Source organism: Choristoneura fumiferana, chromosome 25, assembly GCF_025370935.1.
Source record: "Choristoneura fumiferana chromosome 25, NRCan_CFum_1, whole genome shotgun sequence".
Taxonomy (NCBI): domain Eukaryota; kingdom Metazoa; phylum Arthropoda; class Insecta; order Lepidoptera; family Tortricidae; genus Choristoneura; species Choristoneura fumiferana.
In genome coordinates this window covers 6,266,477-6,278,636 of record NC_133496.1, presented here as the reverse complement: position 1 = coordinate 6,278,636, position 12,160 = coordinate 6,266,477, and the positions used below count along the sequence as shown (strand labels likewise).

At 38.7% G+C, this 12,160-nt stretch overlaps 1 long non-coding RNA gene and 1 pseudogene across 1 annotated transcript; both read left to right on the top strand.

Annotated features, from left to right (window-relative positions):
- The first annotated feature begins 3,459 nt into the window (after nucleotides 1-3,459).
- On the top strand, nucleotides 3,460-5,500 carry LOC141442305 (uncharacterized). The gene is made up of 2 exons (XR_012452918.1): nucleotides 3,460-4,351; nucleotides 4,452-5,500. It is a non-coding gene; the product is annotated as an uncharacterized lncRNA (long non-coding RNA).
- A 6,131-nt stretch (nucleotides 5,501-11,631) lies between these two features.
- LOC141442544 (uncharacterized) overlaps nucleotides 11,632-12,160 on the top strand; it is a 1,246-nt pseudogene continuing 717 nt past the window's right edge.

The following is a 12,160-nucleotide window of genomic DNA, read 5'->3' as shown; positions in this document are numbered from 1 at the left end:
GATCCTTTGCGCGTAGCAGGAGGCTCCATGATTCAGCCTATAGGAATTGTAAATACATATATTTGATAGATAATTATTATTGTAGAATTAGTCTGTTAGTAATTAATGATCGCACAAATTTTTGCATTCTAGGGCAAGATTTTTTGACTGCAAATAATGCAATGATTGATTTTAGTAGTCATACTTTGACTCTGAATAAAAAATTCCGTGTCAATTTTATTCGAAAATTGAGTGACACGAACGATTTTCATTATTGACTGAAAAGGTTTGTGCAAATCAAGTTGCCATGAAAGAGGTTGAGTGCGAGCAAATTAACTCCTTGACCGTGGAAAGTAAAGTGCGATCAGTAAAAAATTGTTAGGGTTCCGTGCTTTAAATTATTTTGCTTCAGGTTCGAGTGAAGGAAAGTTGGAGAAGTCGAAGTCGATTGGGAAAGTATCGAGGATCGGTAGAAAGATGGAGCAAAAGGATGGCGAAAAAGGCGAGTTGAGCTCGAAGCCTGAAAGGGTACGAAAGTCGGAAAATTTGCAGATTGGTTCGGCAGGTCTGATGAAGGAGCGAGAGGCGCCTTCTGGTTGTTATGTAAGAGTGGCAATGCGACGACGTGAGAACGGAAACGGACCTGATAGTTTCCATAGAAAAGGTAATAAAAGTCACGTCATTGTCTAATTTATGTTAATAAAAGGTTTTCGCCACAGCAAGGATCGCTAACTGAACGAAACATAAAATTTAAAAACGTTCATTTAGGAGTGAAAGGGACGGAAAGTGATGGCTGTCTCAAGCCGAATGAACTTTATGGTTTGACTGAAAACTTTTGAAAGTTCACCCGAGAAGTTCTGTGTCAACTGTTAGAAAAAAATTGACACGACCAATGATTGACAATGTCATTCAAATGTAAACATTGTAAATTTAGTTTTTCGATTGAATTTTATAATAATAGGTAATTGAATTGAAAGTTTTTTTGAGTAGGTAGGAAATTAATGATATAATGAAATTATATGACTAATGTGTGTTGTAATATTATTATGTGACTAATATATGTTTTTTTGTGTGTTTTCATATTGGGAGATCAATTAATTAAATGCAGAAATGAGATGGCAATCTGCAGCAGCCATGCAGTGGCTGATGAAAACTGATGGCAGCTCCCAGCTGCTCTTGTCAAAACTGATGTCTGACGACATCGCTGGAAAACCAAACAGATAACTTTTATTTACATAGTGAACTTAATATAATTGTTTACATATTCAACTTCACGAATATGAGATTGCCTGTTCATACATCTCCCAATGTGAACTGTAATCATATATGATGTGAATTTCTATATATAAAGAATGAGTAGTTTTAGTTTATCTCAGCATGTGGGAGTACTTCATACCTTCATGTGTTCAATATGCCAGAAATATGTGGTGTTAATTGATGGTGTATTTAATGATTGATTTTCTGTGCCTTTCAATAGTTTTCAAGCAACAGAAGTTCACACAGCCAACTGGGATCGCCGATGAAGCTTGCCCAGGGGTCCACACTTGGATCCATGGCTGTGAAATAATAAAAAGATGGAAACCCAGCGGCTATTGCTGTCGTTGTGGAACGGCAACTCCGCTAGGGGTGCTGAGGAACCTTCATCACCTGATGAAGGATGATGGGCATGAAGCAAGAATGACGTGCCGGGTTGCACAGGCAATGTCACGCGTCTTTAGTAGCTAGGCTTTTTACTGAAAGGCGCCGTACCTTTTTTGTTTCGGGGTTTTTGGGCGGCGAAGCCCATCCTTGATTTGAAAATTTGAAATATATAAACCTATTTATGATTGTAGTAACATAGACTAGAATTTCATGAAAAGGATGTGACTAGTCTTTAGCAAAGACCCTTTTCTGTCTGTAATGTCCCCGTTAGGTAGGGCCGTAGATTAGTCCCCACCTCTGTGAGGAAGGAGGTACTGTAGGAACTAGGCTGTATACCGCTGGCAGGTGGTAAAACTGACCACTTGGCAGGTTAGATTGACAGCGGGTATTACATGCCGGAGCGCAGATTGCTCCCGATAGCCTAAGCGGCTGGTGCTATGCTATGTAAATGTATTTTTAAGCTCTGAAATAAATCCAAATGATTGAAGAAGTTGTTTATTTTGAACTAAGTTTAAAGTCACGCGCGTTGATCCCCAGTACCTAAGCTCTTACCTAGTTACAGTCCCCACAAGTGGTGGAGTTAGGCGCGGTCGGTGTACTTTTTATGTTTTAGCTATCGCTTCAGAGGACGACGGAGTACCGCAGCGATTCCAGCGGTCTATGGACAATTGTTAAGAAAAGACGAGCTTTGATGACAAAAAAAGCGCATGAAAAGTGAAGCAATTTGGTAAATGTATCGATTTTTGAGGAAGCAACTGTGAGTTATTTTATTTTTTCCTCTATCCCAGTGTTTAATAGAATTTGCGGGCAGATAAATTTTATTACGGAGAAGAAAAGAAGATGGCGAAAAATTCGCAGGATATTCGGATGTGGACGATTTTATCCACCAGTTTGAAACTATTGCGATCATAAAGAATTGGTCCGCAGATCAGAAGCGAGTAGCGATCGCACTCTACTTAGAAGGGCCTGCGTTGTCCTGGTACAAGGCCAATTTCACGACGTTGGAGTCGTATGATTTAATAAAGAAGGGATTAGTAGAACAATTCCCGTCGCAAGAAGACTATGCACAGTCTTTTTATTATAGAAAGCAGGAGCCGAAAGAACCGCTACTATCATTTTATTATGACCTAGAGAAATTAGCGTTGAAAGCAGGGATCACTGAAGACGGCAGATTTATCAAGCATTTTATTAAGTCTATTAATTCGCAATGGCAATTACATTTAGCGTCTAGATTGTTCGCGTCAAAGGAGGAGCTAAGAAAAACGATTCTGCAATTGTGTGATGTATTTAATACAGAATTACACATGAAAACACATAAAGTAGAACTGCCGATTAATATTACAAAAGATTATCAACACTCGTGGGAGCAAGGAGATGCTCCACCTCTTCGATTCACGCCGCGTTCGGAGTATGACACGTCCCAAACGCCGCCAACAATGGTATTTCCGCAAGAAATACACCAGGGAACATCACGTATGCCATATGGAAGGTATAATTTGAGGCCGCGGCAGCTACAGCCGGTGCCGCAGCAGCGTCAAGGGTATCAAGGAAATACTGATGGTTTCCAAATCAATACGATTTTTTCTAGTGAATTTCCCGATGTTTGTACTGTTGAGAAAAATAGTCTGAACACGTTTGTGCCCGTAGAGCTCAATGGCAGGATTTGCAAGGCCCTCGTAGATAGTGGTGCCAATGTGTCACTGATATCTGTTTCCCTTGCAGAGGAAATAAATTTAAAATATGAGCACAAGCTCAGTGATCCTTTGCGCGTAGCAGGAGGCTCCATGATTCAGCCTATAGGAATTGTAAATACATATATTTTGATGGATAATTATTATTGTAGAATTAGACTGTTAGTAATTAATGATCGCACAAATTTTTGCATTCTAGGGCAAGATTTTTTGACTGCAAATAATGCAATGATTGATTTTAGTAGTCATACTTTGACTCTGAATAAAAAATTCCGTGTCAATTTTATTCGAAAATTGAGTGACACGAACGACTTTTCATTATTGACTGAAAAGGTTTGTGCAAATCAAGTTGCCATGAAAGAGGTTGAGTGCGAGCAAATTAACTCCTTGACCGTGGAAAGTAAAGTGCGATCAGTAAAAAAATTGTTAGGGTTCCGTGGTTTAAATTCTTTTGCTTCAGGTTCGAGTGAAGGAAAGTTGGGGAAGTCGAAGTCTATTGGGAAAGCAGCGAGGATCGATAGAAAGATCGAGCAAAAGGATGGCGAAAAAGGCGAGTTGAGCTCGAAGCCTGAAAGGGTACGAAAGTCGGAAAATTTGCAGATTGGTTCGGCAGGTCTGATGAAGGAGCGAGAGGCGCCTTCTGGTTGTTATGTAAGAGTGGCAATGCGACGACGTGAGAACGGAAACGGACCAGATAGATTCCATAGAAAAAGTAATAAAAAGTCACGTCATTGTCTAATTAATGTTAATAAAAGGTTTTTCCCACAGCAAGGATCGCTAACTGAACGAAACATAAAATTTAAAAACGTTCATTTAGGAGTGAAAGGGACGGAAAGTGATGGCTGTCTCAAGCCGAATGAACTTTATGGTTTGACTGAAAACTTTTTGAAAGTTCACCCGAGAAGTTCTGTGTCGACGGTTAGAAAAAAATTGACACGACCAATGATTGACAATGTCATTCAAATGTAAACATTGTAAATTTATTTTTTGCGATTGAATTTTATAATTATAGGTAATTGAATTAAAAGTTTTTTGAGTAGGTAGGAAATTAATGATATAATGAAATTATATGACTAATGTGTGTTGTAATATTATTATGTGACTAATATATGTTTTTTTTGTGTGTTTTCATATTGGGAGATCAATTAATTAAATGCAGAAATGAGATGGCAATCTGCAGCAGCCATGCAGTGGCTGATGAAAACTGATGGCAGCTCCCAGCTGCTCTTGTCAAAACTGATGTCTGACGACATCGCTGGAAAACCAAACAGATAACTTTTATTTACATAGTGAACTTAATATAATTGTTTACATATTCAACTTCACGAATATGAGATTGCCTGTTCATACATCTCCCAATGTGAACTGTAATCATATATGATGTGAATTTCTATATATAAAGAATGAGTAGTTTTAGTTTATCTCAGCATGTGGGAGTACTTCATACCTTCATGTGTTCAATATGCCCAGAAATATGTGGTGTTAATTGATGGTGTATTTAATGATTGATTTTCTGTGCCTTTCAATAGTTTTCAAGCAACAGAAGTTCACACAGCCAACTGGGATCGCCGATGAAGCTTGCCCAGGGGTCCACACTTGGATCCATGGCTGTGAAATAATAAAAAGATGGAAACCCAGCGGCTATTGCTGTCGTTGTGGAACGGCAACTCCGCTAGGGGGTGCTGAGGAACCTTCATCACCTGATGAAGGATGATGGGCATGAAGCAAGAATGACGTGCCGGGTTGCACAGGCAATGTCACGCGTCTTTAGTAGCTAGGCTTTTTACTGAAAAGGCGCCGTACCTTTTTTGTTTCGGGGTTTTTGGGCGGCGAAGCCCCATCCTTGATTTGAAAATTTTGAAATATATAAACCTATTTATGATTGTAGTAACATAGACTAGAATTTCATGAAAAGGATGTGACTAGTCTTTAGCAAAGACCCTTTTCTGTCTGTAATGTCCCCGTTAGGTAGGGCCGTAGATTAGGTCCCCACCTCTGTGAGGAAGGAGGGATATGTAGGAACTAGGCTGTATACCGCTGGCAGGTGGTAAAACTGACCACTTGGCAGGTTAGATTGACAGCGGGTATTACATGCCGGAGCGCAGATTGCTCCCGATAGCCTAAGCGGCTGGTGCTATGCTATGTAAATGTATTTTTAAGTTCTGAAATAAATCCAAATGATTGAAGAAGTTGTTTATTTTGAACTAAGTTTAAAGTCACGCGCGTTGATCCCCAGTACCTAAGCTCTTACCTAGTTACAGTCCCCACAAGTAGGAACTAGGCTGTATACCGCTGGCAGGTGGTAAAACTGACCACTGGCAGGTTTAGATTGACAGTGGTATTACATGCCGGAGCGCAGATTGCTCCCGATAGCCTAAGCGGCTGGTGCTGTGCTATGTAAATGTATTTTTAAGCTCTGAAATAAATCCAAATGATTGAAGAAGTTGTTTATTTTGAACTAAGTTTAAAGTCACGCGCGTTGATCCCCAGTACCTAAGCTCTTACCTAGTTACAGTCCCCACAGTACACTTGAAATTTACGATTGACTTTTCAGTGAAGAAAACATCACGGTTTACGGATACAGGCCGGAAAATGTAGTTAAATATAGGTTAGTAGGTAGACGTTAGTTTTAGTTTTTATTAGGGTTCCGTACCCAAAGGGTAAAAACGGAAACCCTATTACTAAAACTTGGCTGTCCGTCCGTCCGTCCATCCGTCCGTCAGTAGCCAGGCTGTATCTCATGAACCGGTGATAGTTAGACAGTTCAAATGTTCACATAGGTACGATTCGTATAGGTAGATAGATAGATAGTTTCATGTAGGTAAATAGATATAATTTAATTTATGAGTACCTACCTGATGTTATAGCCGAAGACATCCCTATCTTAAATATCCAAAACCATCGGCAAAGTAATGGTTGCTAATAACACAGTGTACCGGAAATCGAGGTGATTGACCAATCATGGCGGAAAGCCAATATGGCGCCGGTTCCGGTGGATGACACGGGACATTAAGTTGCTAAAATTGCTAAATGGGTGTCTGTCAGTACTATGTTTATGTATGTACCTACTACATAATTCGTTTTCACGCTTGATTGTTGTTTTTTAATGGAAAAGTTAATATATAATTATTTTTGATACTGGGTTCTGATAAACACAAATCGAATAAAAAAATTGCATAGTATTTTTTCAGTTGTTTCAAATCTTTTTATTTCGGAACAAAAAGACAATTTCCTTAGCTTAGGATTTTTTTAGTTTTTTTTATCTATTTGGATTGATTTCATTGATTTTTAGTTTTATATAAATTAAAATTATTAAAAAATATATGTAGAAACTTCTTTGTTTGTGACTTTTTACAGCTAATTAATTACCTTGGTCTTAGACGAAGATTTTATTTTATGCACTACAACATAAAAAGTTATTTTATGTCCCCTAGATCCAGCATATACACGAACGTTTCGAGCATGAGAAGTAAAAATTATATTTGACGCAATGGTTATATATATGTAAATATTTATGCCCTCGTTGTACGAGAACAACAAACAAAAACGAAAATGATAAAAAAACAATTGTCTACCGGCAACCTAAAGGCAAATAGAACTCCCCACCGACACCAACGAGTTTTCTGCTCCATAGATCACCCCGGAAGCGGAAACCGAATATACAAGAGGACAAAATGGCTGCCTACTCGATGTAAAATATTTTTAACCCCGTAAAAGAAGGGGTCCGTTTGTACAGTCGAGTTCATAAACTTGTGAGCAAAAATTTGATCAAAAATATCTGAACACGACGCTATTGTTGACGGCGTAGAAGCGTGTTCAGATATTTTTAATCAAATTTTTGCTCACAAGTTTATGAGCTCGACTGTAGCCTTTGTTCTAACTTGTTTTGGGCTGTTAAATTGAATAAAATTTCAATATCACGATAGCACTATTTTAAGTATAAATGCAAAATGTGAGGATCTTTTTGAGTGAATATTCGTAGATATCAAGGTAGAACTTATTGAAAAGTCACAATATCATCGAAAAATATTGACGCGTATATCGTCCTTATACATTAGTTATTATGATCTTATTAGTAACTAAGTTCAAACAAAGAGCCGGCAAGGCATCCGTAACTCGGCTTAAGATATGGGTAACCATAGGCAGCGGTGATTCATTTCCATCAGGTGAGCCACCTGTTCGTTTGCCCCTATCATATAAAAAAAAAACCGTACCTACTAGTTCTCAACGATCAAAGACATACTCATACCAATAGCTTCTTAAATTTAAAAATAAATAAAACAGTTTATTATAATTAACCCCCTGGACATAATAATATTATTAAAACTAATTTAGAGAAAATTAACATAACAACAAAATAAAAGTAATCTGTCGAGCAAAAGCAAATTAAATTAAGCCATGAATGATACCAATTTGTGCAACATACTAAGTAAATAGATAGGTACAGTCGACTTCATAAACTTAAGAGCAAAAATTTGATCAAAAATATCTGAACATGACTCTATTGTTAACGGCGTAAAAGCGTGTTTAGATGTATGTACTAGTAGCAAAAAAACTGGCCCTCAAATGTACTCATACTCATACTCATACTCTTTTATTGGTAATATCATTATTACACATGCATCCATGTATGTAGTAATAGGTAATTTTGTATGAAGAATGGGCCAAATTTTGCGCCGCTGAATATATTTTGATAAAATTTTTGGTCACAAGATTATGAACTCGACTGTACCTACCACGTTGCATTGTTGTATTTTTGCTCTAGTTTATACTTTCAATATTGTTAAAATACATTGAGGTGGCTGTGATCAAACGTTAAAATGTGCCAACAATCTAAAGGTATAAAATATAAACAACTAGCTTTTACCCGCGGCTTCGCACGCGTAAACTATTCGGTGTGGTAGCTGCAATTGAAATTTCGGGATTTTACAAAATTCCCCTGGAAATTTCCAATATTTATATCGTGGTCCTCATTGAGGTTGTGTTGTGAATAACTGTACAAAATTCAAGACTCTAACCCAGTGCTGAAGTTTCAAAATTTTTCCCTATCCAATTGAAATGCAAAATTCAAATTCAAATCATTTACTCAGTAAATAGGCCGCAATGGGCACTTTACACGTCATTTTTTATACTACCAGCGCTTTCGGAAAGACCATCATTGCCAAGAAGAATGCGTCGCAAGAAACTTGGCAGAAAGTAATTTTTCAAAATAAATAATTACAAATAAATACTTAAAAACTGCAGTATACAATTAAGGAAAAAAATACGAAATAATAATAATAATAATACAGGGATGTATGGGGTCCCTTAGTTACCAAACTATACCGTGGGAATATCGGGATAAAAAGTAGCGTACTTATGTGTTATTCCAGACATACGGCTACCAACATCCAAATTTCATGCTTCTAAGCCTAGCGGTTGTTATTTCGAAATTTTATTCATAGATATCCCGTGGTAATATCGGGTCAAAAAGTCGTCTATGTGTTTTTCTAGACATCCAGCTTCCTACATACCAAATTTCATGACTCTAAGCTCAGCGGTTAATATTTCAAGATTTTATCCCTATCCCGTGGGAATATCGGGATAAAAAGTAGCCTATGTGTTATTCCAGAGGTCCAGCTACCTACATACCAAATTTCATGGCTCTTAGCCCAGTGGTTGTTATTTCGAGATTTTATCCCTAGGTATCCCGTGGGAATATCGGGTCAAAAAGTCGCTTATGTGTTATTCCAGACGTCTAGCTACCTACATACTAAATTTCATGACTCTAAGCCCAGCGGTTAGTATTTCAAGATTTTATCCCTATCCGTGGGATATCGGGGTAAAAAATAGCCTATGTGTTATTCCAGAGGTCCAGCTACCTACGTACCAAAATTCATGGCTCTAAACCAGTAGTTGTTATTTCGAGATTTTATCCCTAGGTATCCCGTGGGAATATCGAGTCAAAAAGTCCTTTACGTGTTATTCCAGACGTCCAGCTACCTACAAACCAAATTTCATGACTCTAAGCCCAGCGGTTATTATTTCAAGATTTTATCCCTATCCCGGGGGAATATCGGGATAAAAAGTAGCCTATGTGTTATTCCAGAGGTCCAGATACCTACATACTAAATTTCATGGCTCTTAGCCTTGCGGTTGTTATTTCAAGATTTTATCCCTAGGTATCCCGTGGGAATATCGGGTCAAAAAGTCATCTATCTGTTATTCCAGAAGTCCAACTACCTACATACCAAATTTCATGACCAAGCCCAGCGGTTATTATTTCAAGATTTTATCCCTATCCCGGAGGAATATCGGGATAAAAAGTAGCCTATGTGTTATTCGAAAGGTCCAGCTACCTACATACTAAATTTCATGGCTCTTAGCCCTGCGGTTGTTATTTCAAGATTTTATCCCTAGGTATCCCGGGAAATCGGGGTCATGGGTCAAAAGTCACCTATCTGTTATTCCACGTCCAAACTACCTACATACCAAATTTCATGACTCTAAGCCCAGGGGTTGTTATTTCGAGATTTTATCCCTATCCCGTGGGAATACCGGGATAAAAAGTATCCTATGTTTTAATCCAGGTTATAAACTAACTTTTCGCCAAATTTCATCCAAATCCGTCCAGCCGTTTCAGCGTGAAAGAGTAACAAACATACTCACTCACTCACTCACACTCACTCACAAACTTTCGCATTTATAATATTAGTAGGATATACTTAGGTACACTATTGCGTCATTAAGCCACTAGAGCGTAACGAGTGCAAATCGAGAAGCTTAAAATGTTATACAGCGTAGTTCACTTTCGCAAATTGTCAATTAACATTTTAACCAGAAATATAATTGTATTAAACAATCTAAAACTAAAATTTATAAGTATAAAGTCACACCTACTTTCCTTCTTTACAAGTTACCTATCTATTAACAATTAGCTAATTATACTCACTTAGATTATCTTTTATTAAAACACTTAATAGGTGTACCTACCTAGATATTGTTACCACCCGTGCGGGTGTGCAATTATTTATTTAATGGCAGAGGCTAGATATTAACTGGAGTAGGGAATTAATTGCAACTAATAAAACGTTAAATTATAATTAAACTGTATCTACAGTTGCTGATTGTAGAAGAAATTGTAGTCCGATTCTGTTTTTGAAAGGTTTACATATCGACACAATGTTGGAATAACTGTTTTTTTTAATTATCTTTAATTGCTGCCTACCTATTAATAATGATAAATTAAAGATAATTATATCTACCTAATAGAGGCACCTAAGCCTAAGTAGATATCTCTAACCACTCTTTTATTAGGAATAAAAACATTATAAATAAGGTCAACCTTTATATACCTAAGCACAAATTAAGTTTTTTAAAATTGAATATTATTAGCTACATGTTAACCCATAACAATATTGAAATTAACAATTTTAAGCTCTTATTGTTGTCTGAAATAATTCTTATTCTATTATTCTTCATCATGAATTACATTTATGGGTGAAAATCAAAATAATTAGGTATATGTAGATAGAACCGTATCCAAATTTTTTGTTACTGAAATTGTAACAAAACTGAGAAAATGTAGGTAAATTGAAATTATATTATAGGGGTGATTTCGTTACCATTTTCTCACTTAGGTAGGTACCTACCTGGTTGCTACAATCTCAGTTAAGTAGGTACCTTTTGATTTTCACCAAAACCTTTTTGATCAAAACACCAACTCAAATATAAAAAGCAATAAGTACTTAATTTGTTGTTAAACAAACCTTAATGACAACAAACATTTCAAAAAAGCCAATTCGAATTATTTTCCTTCCTAACTCTATAATGACGATATAAAGTGCCATTACTTTAATTATAACCGACACTTACCCATATAAAGTTAGCAGGTAGGTAGATACCTACTATACCGGCGCCAAACAACAACCAGTAAACAATAAATGAAGAAAAGTGGCAATTTCTCCGACAAACGTCGCCTTATCGACGCTAAATAATGGAACGCGTACTTAGACGCGTCTTCATCCCGGTAATTAACGATCTCCCCCCGGACAGAATTAATCACGGAGAATCTCGCCCCCCAATCCCCGATTAAAAAGTTTTATTGGAGAACCCAGTGTGACAGCCGCGGCGGCTAACAGCGGATCGTTAACCAATCAGAGCGGAGGCACTTTTAAAATGGGCCCGCGCTATTGGCCGGTGTTAATCAGGCCACGCCTTACCCTCCCGGCGGGCGCAGGGCTGTCACAGCCACGTCAGTTGGCCGAGGCGCGTCGACCCGTTAGCCGTATCTCGCGTCGTGAACTCTGTTTATCCGGTGTCTTTCGTGTGATGGTGTGAGATGGAGGAGGAGTCGATGTCCGGCACAGTTGTTCCGAGGACGATATCAGCGTTGGGGCGGCCATCACCGGCGCCGTCGCGGTCGCCGTCGCCTCACGACTACTTCAGGCCGCTGAAGACTGAAGATGTCGGAGCCGGCGGAAGAGAGGCGCGGGGAGGGGTGAAGAGTTTTGGCATCATGGACATTTTGTCCGCATAGTCCGAGGACGCCGGCGAGGATTGTGCGGCCTTGGGACGTTGCGGCAGCGGGTTGGAGCGTTTTGCAGCGGTGTTGCAGCGGTTGGCTGGGCGGCCTTGTTGGATGGAGAGCGCTGGAGGCTGGCTGCTCTAGGGCTCCTCAGGCCCCGGGAGGCGACGGAGTGTGACTCTGTCTCTGAGCGCTGTCTCGGCCTCCGACTGTTGCTCCGAGCCCCGGCGCGCGTCGCATGCGACGAATGCGCCGCACGCCCGCTTGGATGCCGCTGTGTCCATATGACCAGCAAGACTTTTGAAGCCAACAATACTGACAATGGAGGTAAGTGTTCTTATTA